Below are 16,438 nucleotides of genomic sequence, written 5' to 3'. Positions count from 1 at the left end.
GCGCCCAGACCGGCCGAGGTCTTCAACATCCCCATGCACCCGGGGAGCATGACGTCAGCGTAGCAGCGCGTGCCGACCGCAGCCGGCGTGTCGGCTACGTCACAGGAGCTCCGACGTCGGCAGTTCGGGGAAAGGAGCAGATGATGTCATGTTGGCCCGCTGTGGGCTTTCTCGTGCGGGCAAAGATTAAAATAGCTTTAAAATATGTTATACTGAACGGTTACCGTTGAAACTTGCTGGGAGATATATCCTGATAAAAGAGAAGCAGTTTACATAGTTATCGAAGCTTTGAAATTTCGTATCACTACTCCTTGAAGGCATACTCTTCAAGCATTTGTTGTTTCATTATGCCTCACTCAGTTTCAGTGCTTGCTTTGCTCTGAAAAAATGCTCTGTTGAACTTCTAATGGAATGTACAACACCACTCGAGCCTCACCTTTCATTACAACAACGACAATATACATCGATGCATTAAAACTTGTAGTCCTAAGCAACAAACCACTGTCTTTCAAAAGAAGCCGGAGAGTGGTCATATTTATGAAAAAGTGTGAAAATCATGCCGCTGCCTCCCTTCGTCACCTCAAAAGTGACAGCGCTCCCCAGCGCTTACAAACTGGACTGTTGACAGCTGTTTTTTGAATAAAGGGCCCTGTATCATTGGCTTTCCATGTCAACAGCACTGAAGGTGCTGATGGCGCTCATATGCAATATTTGGACGATGAACTTTACAAAATACTTGTGGCACTCCCTGTGCTGAAACTTCCAGAGCTTTAATTCTGAGCATGGCACCTTGCGTCATTATTTTTCCACTTGGTCTTTCTTTTCCCGTTGTTTTTTGCTCATGCTGCACTTTAGTGCACGTAAGAAAGCCAATCAAGTTCCGGCTTTTAAACATTCATGATTTTTTTGTACTTTCCTATTGCGTGCAACACAATGAATAATAAAACACTTCCTAGTTCTCGGGTTCTTTTTCCTGTACGCGCTATCTCACCTCAAGTTACCGCAATTTTCGAAAAATATTTCGCGGATTGTTCGCTTATAAGCACCAATTGCAAAAACAAAACAAGAAAAGCGCATTGTCAAAACGAGAGAGGCAGTAATTACGGAACGCCAAAACTGACAACATATTACGGACGTCCTGATTGGATGCTCGTCCCAGATGTTTCCGACATCAAAATTAAAAAAAAAAAAACGGGGGATGAAGTTGTAACGCTACACGAAAGAAAAAAGTAAACCTGAAGAATTTGTTTTTCTTCAACACAAAAGGCGACAGGGAGCAAATTCTGGCCATTCCAGGTTGTATGGAAAGGTTGAGATTAATTAAAGGACTGCAACGTAGGCCTGCACTTCCGCCTCATAGCGGGGTGATTTCCTTTGTGCGAAGACTGCAGAACACATGCAAAAGCGGCCTATTCTGTTTCCACAGTGACAGAAGGCTGTGGCTGCTTACAAAACGCAGAGCCATGGCGCGTTAGCGCGCACATTCGCAATTAACGGGGCGTCCTTTAATTACCGCATACCGTTCTCCTTTCGCCGACTAGGCTGAGCTACCCGCCGGTGCGATGCAGACCTTGGTTTCATCGGAGACTTCGTCATTACGCCGCCCAGACATGACTAATGAAAGGAAATATTGCTGGGGTCTTTCGGAGCTCTCTCGAACGTAAAGGCCACAGGTCTCCTTCCAAACCTCGCCTTTCCTGTCTTCTACATTGTTCCCCTTGATCAGGGACATGCGATGTAAGGGATTGAGTGAGTTCATGCTCGGTAAGCGGGAACAAAAAGGCTTTTAACGCTCAAAGCTTCGTCTAACTACAGGTTTGGCTATGTGGTCGGGATAGCGCCACATAAGGCGATAATTACACCCTGCATGATCCAAAGGAAAGTTGTGGTGTGGCCGCCTTGTGGTATGTGCGGTCGTTAATCAGCGACTCAGTGAGTTTGGCGAGTCAGCCTATAGGGGAGTGCGTGGGCGAAACACAACTCTTAAGAGAAGATGTCAGAAAAGTGGCTGCATTGTATTAGGCGGTATTAAGACTGGCTGAGACAGCAGACAAGACCTTATAGCACAACCTGTCAATGATGTGACTGAAACGGCCGCTATACGGCAACCGATATGAATCTAAACTGATAGACTGGTGCTTTCAACACGCAAAGTGGAAACACGTCAGAGCACATCTTCACGTTCGAGCCTTTGACACACAGATTCGATACCCGATGTAAAACGCCAAGTACGAGAATATAATACACCCGGAGACTTCTTACGGAGGGCAAAGATGCAGGGCTTGCAGCGGCTTTATTTGTGAACGGGGTACATCCTTCTGGGGATGGCGCTAACGATTATGCAGCTGTGGCGAGCTGAAGAGAGTCGATTGATTGATTGTAGGGTTTAACGCGCCGACGCAACGCAGGCGATGAGGCGCGCCGTAGTGGAGGGCTCCGGATTAATTTTGACCACCTGGGGATCTTTAACGTGCGCCGAAATCTCGCACACACGGGCGTTTTTGCTTTTCGCCTCCATCAGAAAAGCGGTCGCCGCGGCCGGGAATCGAACCCGCGACCTCGTGCTCAGCAGCGCAACGCCTTAGCCACTGAGCCACCGCGGCGTGTAGCTGAAGAGAGTCGCCGACGGGTACGAATGTCGGGGAGATCACTGAAATGCAGGGAGAGTTCGCATCCGATGATTGTATTCAAATGCATTCCTCAGCTTTCTTTCCTGTTATTTCGCAGGCATCCACCGGCAAAGATACCTGGATCCTTAAGGGCGATAAATTCTGTACTGCGATTGCGAGTGCAGTGAGCTCGTAGTGCTAGTAGTACGTGTCGTGCAAGTGCGAATAGTGTGAGTTGTCTGATCTTGCATTGTGCTAACATTTGCTTCCCCACCATAATACCGTCTCTGTGGTGGTGCACCCTTTACAGTAAGTCGGCGGCAGGAGGAGATATCGTCAGGCCATTTGAAAACGGAATTAGTAGGCAAAGAATGGTCTGCTTTAAACAATGTGGATACATATTTGTAGCCATAAAATTACCCTCCGTCTAGCGGTTAGTACAAGTGGAGTCAGGAATGTGTATAATGAGTGAAATCGCATTCATAAATGCAGACGCAATAAACATATTCCATAAAAAAAGCCGAAGAATAAAAACACAAGAAAACAGGCTGCCGAATTAGTGGGAGGCAGCATTTCACACGCTTTCTTCATGCGCATGGTCGATAATAAGCGCGTTGAAGGGACTTTGAGGAAACACAGGAATAAATTCATTTAAGAACGGAGAGGAAAGAAGCCGCGCAAAGGAAAGCATGAATGAGAGCCATTCCGTGTACTGCTAATTTGCTCGGGGCAGCCGATAATGGAGCACTCTGCGTCTGCGAAAACGTGACTCCAGCTAAAGTTCTTCGTGGCGCCGGACAAGGACAGGAGAGTGCGAAACCGTGTGGAAAAATAAATGAGCTCTCTGAGGAGCGTTAGTTTTGACACGTGGCGAAAGAAGCAGAAAGAGAAGATGAAAACTAGTACGACAAAGCGACAAAAAAACTCCCACCTCCCCTCGCGGGAACCCCTGAGTAGATGCGACGCATAGGCGGAGCGGCGAAGGGAACGCGTTTTATAGCGCGCATAACGTTGAGGGGACTGCGTAAGCTGGTCCCAGTCGATGACGACGTTGACGTACTTGTAAAGCGGCGTGGACTCTAGGTGTTTGAGCCAAGCGTGGATGTTGCTTCGCCGGAGAACGGCACACCGGTTATATGCGCAGCGCGCCCGAAGGAGAGGAAACCTCGGAAGAGAGAGTACTGCACATGCGCCGGCCCCAGCGCGTCTGCCGCGGCTATGACGCAACGTGCCGCGGCTATGACGCAACACAATCCAACACAATCCACTTTAATCCAATCCAATCCAAATCCAATCCAACCGAATCCAAGCCAAGCCAAGCCAAGCCAAGCCAAGCCAAGCCAATCCAATTCAATTCAATCCAATCCAATCCAATCCAATCCAATCCAATCCAATCCAATCCAATCCAATCAAATCAAATCAAATCCAATGCCCCTCGCGAGAGAGTGTTCGTTATCGGAGAGGAGAGGGGGTGAGCGGCGGAGAGCGGCGGAGAGCGCAGCTCCCGCGGCGAAGAGAATGGCAGAGGGGTGGACAACGCCGACAACAACGACGACGACGCCGGAGGGACAAGGCGAGTGAATCAGATGCTCTGCATCTAAAACAGAGCAGAAAAGACGAACCGAGTCCCAAGAAATAACTCTAACCAACCGGAGGCGCCAATCATCAAAGCGAAACTTCCGGCACGTAGAGGCCGCCTAAGTGGCCCTTTTAGCGCTGCCGTTGAGTCAGAGCCAGCTTCCAATATTATTCAGTATCAAAGCGATATTTAAAACGGACGGCGAAAAAACGATACGGAATAAAAGTCGACAAAGGTTTTTCTTCATGCAGGGGAAATTGGCGGCAGATTTACTTTGCTTGCGTTGCGAGTCACGTTTGTCTGTTCCTAATACCGAAGGCGGGACCCGTCATTAATTTAAATAACTCGAACAGAGTGTCGGAACACCTCAAATATGCTGAACGTCCTTTGGAGGGAGACATCCTTTAGTTAATATTCGCGTTAAGTTATGCGGCTATTCCCTTACCAGATTCGATTTATATTCTAAAGAGACAGAACCATCGTTTGAAGTCTAGCGGATGTGTTTTTTGTGTGTGGATTTTGCTCTGGTTTCCTCATGCACGCTGTATGTATGCCCTACCGGATTACGGTTCTGAAAATCCTACTTATTGTTCAAAACTATGTACGAAATTTAACCATGCCAACCCTTTTCGTCGAATATGAGCAAAAACCACATATGTGCGACGTCTTCCTGCTCGGCCTAAAGTAGCTATCTTATGACCTGGTAAATTCCAAAATTTGGGGCATAGTTTTTGCGTGCCGTTTGTATAAATTCAACTTCAAGCTTGCCATCCTGCCAGAATAAACGTTAGGGGTACACTAGACTAAATGAATGCACTTTAAAAACATGTGGCAGCAGCTCAAAGAAGCGGGTGGGTTTGGGGCAAGGAAAGCTGACACTTGAACCTGATTTCTCAGCGAACGACCTCAACGCAGCACTTTCCTTGTAGGGGCCAGATCTAGAGCATTATTAGGCATCAGCTCGGGATGGTGTGCGTGCAGTTAGACTGTGCCCTGAGGGTCGTACGTACTGACACATCCAGTACGCGTATGTAATGTCACGCAACCACACACGCGCGCGCCCGCACACGCACACGCGCACGTGCGCATGAAACGAAAGCGCGTAAAGCTCTGGAACTAAAACGCATTTTTCTATCGTTGCTGTCTCAGGAGAACAACGACAACCAATAGCCACGCCGGATAAATAGCTAGTCTACGGCCAATCCATCAAAACACCTTCACCACCAAACTATGTACTTCGCTTGCAAAGGAGTCCGCCCGCAATTACGCACTGCATTAGGCTTATGACGCGCCTGCAAAAGCGTCCCGGTTTTTAACGTGCAGTACCGTCAAATCGACCCTGCCTCATCCAGAAGAACTGTCTCCATTGCGCTAGCGCTCACTCATCGGCCTACCCCAACAATTACCCCAACTCCGCGTCGAAAACGGCCATTCGAAATTTCGCCCGGGGGATTATTTCCCCGCAGGCTCTCAAAATTCTCCTTCAAAATCCTCCCACTTCCCACGCGGAGTTCATTTGGACTCCAGCCCATGCGGGGCTGGAAGGAAACGAAGCGGCTAACCTTGCAGCTCGAGAGCTAACCCACCGAGCTGGGCCAGGTCGCACCCCTTCCCATGGAGCCCAATCAACCCGCGACAGCCTTCTGACTTTCCAGGAAATTACCTGCCACTACCGCCTCTCTCGCCGGCGCTACCCTCCACCCCATTGGTCACTATCTATCACGGAGGAACGGTACTGGCGCCTTCTCCAAACAACACCCTCCCCTGTTGCGACAGACTACACGCAATTTATCCATCTGCATTTCCCTCTCCCCAATGCCCCGACTCTGAGCCTACGAAACAGTTGCTCATATCATTTGGCAATGCCCTCAAAACTCATTCCCTCTCATCTCTTGTGTGGAGCACTGGGAGGCGGCGTTAGGCAGCTCGGATCCGCGGGTCCAGCAAGGACTCGCTGAACGAGCACCCCGGTCACCGGCGCCCTCCAAGCGCTGGTCACCCCTCGTCGTTGACCCAGCGGTTCCAGAATAAAGTTCTCTCTCTCTCTCTCTCTCTCTCTCTCTCTCTCTCTCTCTCTCTCTCTCTCTCTCTCTCTCTCTCTCTCTCTCTCTCTCTCTCTCTCTCTCTCTCTCTCTCTCTCTCTCTCTCTCTCTCTCTCTCCCCGAAAAAAGGTTATTACGCCGCCCAAGGCATTTCCTTCGAACAAGAAGCCCTGGTTCCTTCTTTTCCCCGAGTCCTTGCAAAAAGCGCCCTTTGGTACAATTCCCTCCGCGTGCATCGTTAAGACGAAGCTGCGCGGATATGAATTCCAATAACTGCCTTTCTTCACTCCTTCTATTAAGCTTTAACCTCCGTTGTAGGTTCCATGCAGCGTCATGACATAGGCTTTAAGGAACAACTAAGTAAATAAGTGAACGTTTAGTACGCCCAACTGAAAGGCGCCCTGTTTAGTATGTGCTAGAATAGACGCGAGTTCGGTGTAATAAACACCAAAGCGCTGTAAAGGCACAGTAACCGTGCTTTCTGCGCAGCGGAATAACAGCGGCAGCTGGCCTTATACCTGTATCCGTCGGGTAACACGCAGGATTTTTTTAAACTCAGCTTTAAGAATTTCTTAAAATATTCCTCCAATACACATTTAAAAACTAGTTATACTTCGAAGCAATTGTATATAGCGCTCTCCCCCCCCCCCTCCCCTCCTCACCCTCCAATCCACTGCGCATCAACAACAGCGACAGGGAATTATAAGCTGAATAATACAAGAGGCTCCCCGAAAGAAAATTCCTAAAGGTGGGTTCCCGAAAAAGGCTTGGCTAAACAGCCTTCATAAATGTCTCGGTGAAACCGGCGGAGGTAAGGTAGTAGCATTTTTGCACTAAAAATATAAGACAAGGCTACCCACACCAGCCTCAGCTTCAACTAACGGGCGTGTGATAATTTTGGTTGTACCAGCCAATGAGCTCCAAAACCATCTCAATCTCTCCATTGCTCCTCTCGCATCTTTCTGCCTTACAATAGTCCATCCGAGCTCCAAGACCAACTTTATTCTTAGTTTTTGTGCTCTAACAGGCGGTCGCACGAGTCGCCCAGGAGTCCCAATCAGATTGCAGAGTCATTTCAATTTGCCCGCGGCTCCCCCGAGGCACAAAGCCCGTCAAAAGTAATATCGGTGACGCGCTAGCTTGCAGATTTTTCCTTGATAAGCGCTGCGCGTTCCTCTTTGACCAACGCTCTATCGGCTTGCCAGAACACATTTCTTGCCACCACTCACTCTACAATTCGACGTTATTCAATCCCTTTTTTGCTTTGCGTTCTCGAAGGTTTGCGTTTGGCTGTATATTTGCCTTGCTTACATTTGCGCCTACCCTCGAAGGCATAGCTGCCGCGTTTACATCCGCGCCGATATTGTGCAATCGCACCTCTGTGTTTAGTCTTCGCCGATTGCGCCTGCGAGGACCGTCGTTGAAATCGGCAATACTGAAAGTGTTCCCTCCTCTGTCTTTTATATGTCTGCTTGAAAGGAGGTTCCAAGGATAAGCGGTTGTCGTCATTGCTAGCAAAAAGGAATGTAGAAGTGAAAGAACTAAAAGAGAAAAAGCAATAAAAGACAGCAGCCTGAAGAGAAAAGTCTGTGTGAACGGCACCACCTGGATCTGTTGACACTCTGCCTTTGCCCTCTTTAATGCCTGCCTTTTTACTTGCACTTGATATTGTCACAAGAACGCATCCGCATTTCTTGCGGAACTATGCTCGCTTCGCGTTGCGAGAAACGACGACACCAAGGCGAATTTACATGGTGGATAAAGAAGTCAAATAAATTTTTGCTTCCTTTAGTTGTCCGGTTGTAAGTTGACGTGTAAAGTGCGGATGCAGCGTTAATTTCTTTATTTTGCGGTGTTCAAGCAGGCAACTGGCTTTGCATCGCATTTGCTTCCGTTTCCCGTGCGACGCTCGTTCTTCCCATGCAACAGCGAAAACTGTTAGCGTGAAAAACGTTTCCGGAAAACTGCGTTGTCGTCGCTGCCAAAAGAAGAAATAAGAGCCGTGATACATCTTCGCCAACTTTATGGTGAAAACAAACTTTACAGGACCGACAGTGGAGTATATCAATGATGATGAGCTTACATGTCCCTGTATGTGACCGACATAGACCTATTCGGAACATCACCTCGTAGAGTGACTGAGATAAGGTGGTCACGTCACGACTCTCACAAAACATACTGCAATGTCAACAGTTCCCGTTGTTGGCAATTGAGAACATACAAGCGCTTAGGAAATACAAACAATAAGAGACCACACTTTCGCAAGTGTCGTCCCCATACGCGGTAACACAAAGATGTTGTGCCTGAAAGGTGCTTTGCAATTTATTATGTAATTAACCGTAGACACTTAAGAGCCACTCGTTTTCATTGAGGCCAGTCAAATTATCGAGCAATCATTGTGAATGCTTTTTACGCGATTCAGGCCAGTGAATCGCTTTGGAAAGCCTCGGAGGGGTTTTTTGTCATTTTTTTTTACACAGAAACCGTTTATATGAAACGAGCACCCGATACGTTGTCCTATTTTTCTGCAATAAGCGACAATAACATCCCCGAAGCCCAGTTATACCCATAAGTGTAGCTATTTAAATTCATTGCCGTATAAATCCGTAGAAAACTGACCGACTGCGAGTATAACGATTCGCTCCTTGCACCCCCGAGCCACACTCCCGGCCAACCTCCCTTATGCACGATACAACGTCGCACAGAGCTCTGAAAGGCTTTTTCGTTACTCGCTGGGCCACTTAATGAGCTCCTCCCCCGATTCCGTGACATCACGTGCGGCTAAACCCACTGGCCCCTTCCCAGAGGGCATCCTGGGATGCTATCATGGCTCATTTCATGACATGTATGATAAACCCATCGAATGGCCACATCGGTGACAAATTAAATAGCCACTGCGCTGGCTTCCCGTCCGAGACTTCGCGCGTGGTCACGGCGCATAAGGGGTCACACCCGCAGAAGATCGCTCGTACGGTTATGGCTTATGGTGTATTAACGCCTGAGATCGTGCACGCAAACATTTCCTTCTATGATACGTGGTTCACTGAAGGCGGTAAGGCGGCGACAAACTCATTAATTTTTTTTGTATAGCGCAATCACGAAAGAACAACAGCGCGACGTTTATCGATGATGCTTACAATGTTGCGCGCATGGTGGAGTTACGATAGGCTTCACTGTGCCAGAACGTTTTAGCAGCGGAGGTGTTTAAACTTGAGCTTTATCGGGTGACGTAACCAAATATACAGAAAAAAAAAACATCTGCGCTACCTTTGGAATGTGCACCACCTCAGTCAGGGTATTATAACAGTGAAGCTGGCTTTCCCGCGTGCTCAAGCACAAGGGGCTTATGCGTATCTCTTACTATACCATTTTAAAAGTTATAGTCTTTCTTGGGCTACTGAAACACAACTAAAAATGGTGCATCTTTCACTAGTGGTGCAAGACTGGGAAACAGCGGAGCTGGGGGTCGACCTAACCTCTTCCCCCCTGTTATCCACTGTCAGTGTGGGGGGCCGACTGGAACGGCCTTGTGAAATCCGGCTAAACACTGCCTCACCCCTTAACACTTAGCCTAGCAGCAAGAACATCGCAAAACCCACCAAACTTGTTAAAACAGGAAGAAGCTGGGCCAACCTCCAGCTCCTCTGTTTCTCATGCACCACTAGTACAAGTTGCGCCAATTTGTTTTTTTTTTTTGTGTCTTGACTGCGGCATGTTTTTTCCGACTGCCATTAAACAAGTCTTCCCCCCTTCCTTCCACCTCTGTCTTTTTGTAATATCCTTGGTGGGCAGTTTACTTAGCACCATGTAGAAACATAAGTGGGGGATGGAGTGAATGGGTGGCGGCAAGGCACACTCGTTCGTGTAAAGAGCTACTGAAGTTCGTTAGGAACTACCTAATGCGTTAAAAAGCGTTAGAGTTTAGATGGTTTCTCTTTTGTTTGGTCCCTTGAAACCGTTTTATTTGTGATGGCGGTCGCGTCAAAGTCAGGGTTCCACCACTCGCCGGGTACGAGCAACAGCTCCTCGATAGTATTCTGCAGGGTGATTGTCAGGTTCCTTGACCTAGATATGACCTAGTGTAAGCTTTTGCAAAGAAGGAAAACAAACTTGAAAGGAAAGTCGGACTGTGCGCTGCGTGCGGCAAAATGTGTTCCTGCCAGTGCAAACTCGCGCTAGTGTTCCCCTTTTTGAAGGAAGGCTGAAATTCCTCATTTATGTCACACTCATCGGGTAATTTCAAAACAGCAGATATACGTGAACATGGCGTTCTTCGTTCAGCACAATAAAGAAGCCTTTCTATATCTTTCTTCAAAACAAACCAACTTTTGTTGGTGCTATCTCGGAGATGGCATTCTAGGGTCTATTTTTGCACTAATTGCAGTGACGTCAACCACGCGTTTAACTCACAAACAAATAAAATGATTTGGCTATCTTCAACCCTGCTCGATATAATAGGAAAAATTCACGCGGTAGAAAGGCGGTTTCATTTATCACATGAAAAAGGAAGCACTTTCATTCCGTCAAGCGTTCCGCTCTGGCTAAGGCAGGTGACGCGTCTACAATAGGCCGCGTTCATTTGTGTACTAATGATATACATATTGGTCTAAACAAAAAAATAACTCACGACTGAGTAAACATATTTTTCACATATCTCGGCGTCCCTCCTACGGACATCTTCTCATCCTTACTCCAGCAAAATGAGATGATGTAGGAAGCGTCTCATCTGTAAGAAGATAAGATGCTTACACGAACAATCGATCAAAGTTTTTACGCAGCATTGCACGTATAGGTTACGTGCCAGGGCCAGTGACTTTAAAAACCAGTTAAGGCCCCTGGCCTTCATGTACTCAGCAGCGCCTCGCCCTAAAATGTCTGTTTCCACACCTCAGCGATATCGAGTTAATTCACCAATTTGAGATCTTTTAACTCTGTGACTTTTGCGCTTGCCTATTCTTACGTAATTTTGTTAATCCCTCCCTCAGCTTATATATTTGTTCTGCACTCCTCTCTCTTGGGCCGTTCTTCTTCCGTTTTCCTGTCCCCTAACGGAGTAGCATGAAGGCGATTTTGTACGCCGGCAAAACACTAGGTGTTCAAATAAAGATAAAGTGCTTCTCTCTCTCTCTCTCTCTCTCTCCCTCCCCCCCCCCCTCTCTCTCTCTCTCTCTCTCTCTCTCTCTCTCTCTCTCTCTCTCTCTCTCTCTCTCTCCCCCCTCTCTCTCTCTCTCTCTCTCTCTCTCATCTTTTTTCATTATTAAACAGGAAACAAAAAATCGGATACTACCCCTAATATTCAGATTAACATAGCTTACCTGAGTTTGATTACAGAGAGAATCCAGGTTGGACTGATTTCCGGATTTTTCCAGTCACATGCACAAAAAGTGGGTGCAAAAACCGTTCACTACTGGAACTTTCTATTTTATCGCAAGTTGTAAACTCAAATATGCCACATGAAAGACCCCCTGAGCAAGCTTCAAAATCTATGCACCTCTAAAAGGTCAAGAAATTACGGAAAACTTGTGAGAAGAGCAATATGTGGTGGCCCAGAGCGGTATAATATTTAACACATTTTGTCTCATCCTGCAGAATTGAGACCATCAGCTGACGCACTTTGAACCGAGGGCGAAGGAGATCAGAAAAATAACAAATATAAAAGAAGTTTTTTTTGTAATTTGAGTCAATGATGAAAATGTCAGGGATGTCTACAAAAGAAAGGCATTGTCGCCTTCGTTGTTGCCGTCTTCCATTTGTCTGCGGCCATGTTAGCCGTGAACTCCTTCCAACACGTCGTACAGCTGTCTGCACCAGTCGCCTTTCCATCAGCGCGAACGGAAGCGCCTCCCGCCTGTCCATCGGCCCGGTGCAAACAGGCGAGCTCTTGAGGCGGACAGGTGCAGCACAGAACCACGTCGTCGAGTAGCGAACTGACAGCTCAAGACATCTCCAGAGGAAAGGAAATGGTTTCCCTTTTACGTTGGCCTTAAAGATATACCAGCGCCCTTTTTTATGCCACCTTTTTATTTTATCATTTTTCTCCCGTGAACAAGTGAACAGAAGTTCCGCTGCTTCTAGTCTAAGGCTTCTTACATCGAATTCTGACGGGTAGACGCAAAACCGAGCAGTATTACGCAATACCCGTAATTTGCGATATCCAATACAAAGACAATTAATTATCACAGTGCTGGTGGTAAGCGAGTGGGTCGTTGTAGATATGACGCAGAACTCGTATATTCGTTTCTAGGACGGATAAGGTAGGCTTTTTATCTTTTTCTGGGTGTCGTCCTGCAATTTTTGTCCTCGCCCTTCTTGTATTATTCACGGGCGATGTGTCGCCTTCTCTAAATTGATGCACTAGCTGAATTCGAAACGGATGTTATTTTTAAACAGCATGGTTTTAAGGATCGGAGAGGGGGGATAGAAAGCGCCGTTACGAGGCGCTCCTATGCCACAGAATACCTTTGAAAAAAAAAGAGATTAGGATGTCGAATGATTCCCGAGTTATTGCCGTTTGCGCGAACTAAATTGACGTAAATGCCACGAAAAATTCATATATTTTGGAAAATTGCGCATAAGCTGAGATACGTGGCACAGCGGTTTAAAAACTGTTTCTGTGGACAAATCGCATTGAAAATATTGTGGCGGTTGGAAAGCTGGGCGCATAATGTTGTAAAAATTTGTCTCGCACTACCCTGTGGCAGTACCCATTCATGTTACCAGACAAATTTTGTCCTTGTTCCCGTGTACCCCTGACGCACAGTTTAGCTAGCTGCAGGGATTGACTGAAATGAGTGGACGAAAGGACATATTCGGCTCATACAACTCAGTATCAGTCGCTCAAAGTAGGAAGCATGTAATAATCCGGAGTTTAGGTTACGAAGGGCCATTAATTTGCTAAAAATAGTCCGATCGAAGTTGTCATATTTACTGTTTGAATTGCTAGGCTCTTTAGGATCAACGCGCGTTCTTGTTGATGATGGCGTTTTAAGAATATCGTATCGCCTGTTTGCAACCTTCGTAGAATAAGAGAAAGAGAAACGTCAGGTTTTATTAAAACTTTCCTTCCCTCCCTCCCTCCCTCACGCTCTCTCTCTCTCTCTCTCTCTCTCTCTCTCTCTCTCTCTCTCTCTCTCTCTCTCTTCTCAAGAAATGGAGACTCGAGATGGAAGAATTCAAATGTACCTGAACGATGGCACAACGGCTGCTAAACCATAACAATTATCCTGACGTAACGTAGCAGCGCACACAGAACAGTATCATCCTTGTCAAGAAACAAACAAGGATATCTGAAGTCTTTGTATCAATGAAATACATATGCTTCTGCAAGCTGTTTTCTACATTCTTCCGTGCGTAACCTAAGGGGGAATAGACCCATTTCATTTTCTATTTTAGTAACAGTCGGTCGAGTAGCCATGCACACAAATTATTATCTTAAAAAAGAAATAAATACCTCGATACCATTACTTTTTCGGTGAGGGGCATTCCCTGGTAACGTCACGTTACTACCGTAGTTCGTACGCTGAAACGCAAGAATTAAACGGGTCGATATCATTGCAGCCACGCTGGTGATTGCTATAAACCGCCCTACCGAACTTTGCAGTCTGGCGTATGGTCAATGTTTTCCCAGGAAACAAGCGTTACCCAAATCGGCGCTATCGTTCAGACGCTTCTAGTAGCAATTGAAAAACATACATAGACACTAGGTCTGGGCTTACGCAGTTCTCTTGCGAAGTTTCTCACCACGAGCAAACTGCGATGCTGCCGGCGCCGTTCCCCGGACTGTTTGCCCAGCTCGAAAGCACCACGCAAGTCCGACGATGAGGGGTCGGTAAGGCCCAATCTTTGCTCAAGCGCTTTCCACGAAACCGCAAATATTGACGCAACTGTGCCTTAAATTGCGACAATACAGCTGAGACTCAGGGGAGAGAAAACACGATGCAGCGATGGTTTTCTTACTGTTACAGCTCGTATACAAACACTGGACCTTTATTTTCGCATAAACGTCTTCTTTCTCTTGGAAAAACAAAATGAAGGCCGCCATATGTTTCCCTTTTGGCTATATGGTTGCTCGAAAGGAGGAATCAGAATCGTCAAACCGCGGTTTGGAAGAAGTTGAAAGGCAGCAAAGAACGGTATGACTAACAGAATACCCTCTCGTTGTTGATTTTGTTTTACTTGCGCGCGCACGGAGTGGTTTGTAGACTTCAAAACACTACGGCTATTGCTGCACCCGGGCTCTGTAACGCACGAAGCACTGAACACTACGGCGCCGCTACTGGTGGGTCCCTTTAAATGCTGTAGACAATCAGCGTTCCCGGCTCTGGGAAACGCGCGGGTGCGGTTCCGGCGAATGGCGCTCCGGCACCGGCGGCCCAGCGTATCATAGTAGGGAGTAATGTCGACCGTCGCCATCCGTCACACCAGCTTAGCTGAGCTTTCAGACACTACACTTCGTTTACAAGGTATGAATAACGCTGAAAAACATGGAAAGTCTCTGTATGCAGAAACGCCGCTACACGCGCAACCGCGGCATCTGCCAGCACGGTCGACAAAGAGCCCACTGTGCGGTGTATGTGCACGATACGGCATACACCGCAGCAGCTTAAACATGCCTCCGGCCACCAAAGTGAGGCTATTGCTAATAAGTTTATAAATGCGTGAAAGGGTGTGATAGGCGGTGAAAGATTGCTCTGGTGACCGTCGTCGGCGCGGCTTCGTAAAGCGATGGCTCTACAACCGCGGCCGCTGGATGAAAGGCGCACTCACGTGGGGCCTGCCGCGTGCCCTCAAAGCGGCGTGAGCACGGCCGACGCTAGGAGTACGGCCGTCGGGGAGTTCGAGCGGGCCGACCACGGACAAGGCCCCGCTCGGCAGTTGTAGGAGGAGCCTCCGCGTCGGCTACTAAAAGGAAGAGGAGGAATAAACTTTATTTATGCGAGCCTTAGGTGCTGCTGCCTGGGCACCCGCCTGGTGGGGGGTTTCCTCTAGTCCGGGATACCACCCGGGCCCTCTCTACCAGGCTACGCTGGGAGGAGAGGTCGGAGCTTGTCAGTTGTGCCATCCACTGCTCGTAAGTAGGTTGGGGATTGGGAGTAAGAGACGGGGTTTGTTGACACCCCCAAACCAGATGGTATAGGGTGCCAGGATGGGGGCAGTATTTGCAAGATGCGGGGTAGAGGGTGGGGTACATTGCATGGAGTTGGGTATTGTGGGGGTAAGAGTTTGTTTGTAGTCGCCGGAGTATTGTACCTTCGGTTCTGGATAAGTGTGGGTGAGGTGCTGGGTATTGTTGGCGCCCGCGCCGGTAGTGGGCGAGTATATCGGCGTATTTTCTCAGGGGCGTGGGTTTGAGGATGTCGCCATCTTGAAGTTTGTCACCCTCTCGGGAAACGGCCCGGTGTGTATGCGCGCGGGCGGCGGCGCGTGCCGACTCATTTCCTTTGAGGGTTTCGTGGCCAGGTGACCAGACAATCTGTAGTTCAGGAAGTCGCTTAATTTGTTTTAGTATAGCCAATGCTGGTAGGGATATACGTCCGATCAAGAAATTGCGGCATGCAGCTTGGGAGTCTGTCAGTATAACTGTGTAGTTTTCGCAAGTGGTGGCGGCTAGGGCTATAGCAACTTCTTCGGCTGTTTCTATAGATTTTGTAATGGTCGTGACTGCGGTTAACTCTTTTCCGTTGGCGTCGGTCACACTGGCAGCGTGGGCAGATTTGTGGAGGTATGGAGAGGCGTGTGCATAGCGACTGAAGGGGAGGTGGTCATACTGCACATGGATTGCTCTTTCTCTTGCTGCTCGTCGTGCCTTGTTATAGGTCGGATGCATTTTACGTGGGATTGGAGCCACTCTGATGTGTTGTCGAATTGGTCCGGGGATGCGTGTCTTCTCGTCTTGATGTTGTGGGGTCGAATACCCTAGCCGGCGGAGGGTCGCTCTTCCCGTCGTGGTGAGTTGGAGGCGTGTGAATTGAGAAATTCGGTGCGCTTCTTGGATTTCTTCCCACGTATTGTGGGCGCCCAGTTGTAGTAACTGGCTTGTTGCCGTTTTAGGGGGAAATCCTAGTGCGGTTTTGTAGGCTTGCCGTATCGCGGTGTTCAGTTTGTTTTGTTCAGAGGGTTTTAGGGCTAGGTAAGGAGCACTGTATGCAATCCGGCTGATAAGGATGGCTTGGATTGTGCGCAGAGTATCTGATTCTCGAAGGCCAAAT

The sequence above is a fragment of the Haemaphysalis longicornis genome, unplaced genomic scaffold (assembly GCF_048455015.1).
Source record: "Haemaphysalis longicornis isolate Haplotype H1 unplaced genomic scaffold, Haemaphysalis longicornis Haplotype H1 scaffold_9, whole genome shotgun sequence".
Lineage (NCBI taxonomy): Eukaryota > Metazoa > Arthropoda > Arachnida > Ixodida > Ixodidae > Haemaphysalis > Haemaphysalis longicornis.
Note: the sequence above shows the minus strand (reverse complement) of the source record.